This window comes from Acomys minous (assembly GCF_964271855.1).
Source record: "Acomys minous genome assembly, chromosome: 15".
In the NCBI taxonomy this organism is placed as follows: Eukaryota; Metazoa; Chordata; class Mammalia; order Rodentia; family Muridae; genus Acomys; species Acomys minous.
In genome coordinates, this window is record NC_140497.1 from 6,893,712 (window position 1) to 6,895,060 (window position 1,349).

Consider the following 1,349-nt stretch of genomic DNA (forward strand, 5'->3'; position numbering starts at 1 on the left):
AAACATCCACACAAAGGGAAGAATATATAAGATTTCTGCTAAAGGGCAGCAAAGGTCAAAGAAAACTTTGGAGGACCAGTCTTTAGATTTGAATCCCCCCAAAAGCAACTGGTAGCCCAGCTGCCTCTCCCAGGAATCCCGGTGCCCCTGCAAACAGGCAGCAAGAGGCCTGAGCAGCTCACTTACCCAGGGCCACACTGGACAGTTCAGCACTGCAGGGCTAACCCACAGTGTTACAGAAGACGGCTCACCTCAGTTTCTTTAGGGGACCAGGTGTGGGGATGACTGACTTTTGGAGTGAGCTGGGCCAGGTTCCTAAAGTTGCTTCTCAGCGAGCACTGGTCCTAAGTCCTGCGGGGCCAGCATAGATGGGTCCACACTAAGGTGTGGCATTTGACTTCCTAGACAGTTGTAGAGGTGGCAGGTCGCAGCTGCACCACTGGTCATGCATGTCCTCTGGCTACGTCTATCTTTGTCTTTGGTCATTCAACTCAGTCACAAGCTTAGAGAAATGTGGCCATGTGCCTGGATCCTATTTCAGACCCTTTATTAGTTCATAGGGCGTAAATCGTGACACACGTTGAGTCCACAGTTCTCGGTGTCTTTATTGATACTGGGGGCAGGGGGCGAAGGAGTCTAGAATAGGCTTCACTCTCTGAGGTTGATGAGTTACCAGCATGTCTACCAAGAAAACCTCACATACCATCGTGGCCACAACTCCCTACACCGACAATGAAGAGCAGAGGCTTATGGTAGCCAGCTGTCCTAGGGTCCCCACTAAATCTAGGAGACACGGTTGGCCTCTGGTGACCAGGCCACTTCCTGCCCCTCATCCCAGCAGCTGTGCTGAGGCCATGTGTAGGCTTCTGGGAGAACACGAGTGGAAGAGATAAGGTGTATGACACCACGCCCGCGGGGAGAGCCCACAGGGAGTGTGAAGGACCAACAGCACTGTACAGGGCAATGAACCCCACAGAGAACAGGATCCTAGCTCACTTCCTAAGTGTGTTGTCATAGGTCCATGACGTCACACATACTATTGGTATGTATGAGGCGGGGTGGTACGGTGAAATGGAAATCACACCACCCGGCAGATGCACTTAAGAGACAGTCTGCAGATACACGAAGAAGAGCACAAGGTGTTCCCTTTAGAAGCTACCTACTGAGCGCATGCGTAGAAAGTGCACACGCATGCGCAGATGGGTGCACACGTGCTTTAGGGGACCTAAGTCCTTCCTCTGGCGGTGACGTGTTTCTGATGACTTGCTTCTGGAGTGACTTTGGTGTTGCCTGTTTTCCCACGGGCATCAGGGCCTTTGGGGTGGCTGTGTTGCTGCCTGTTTACTAAC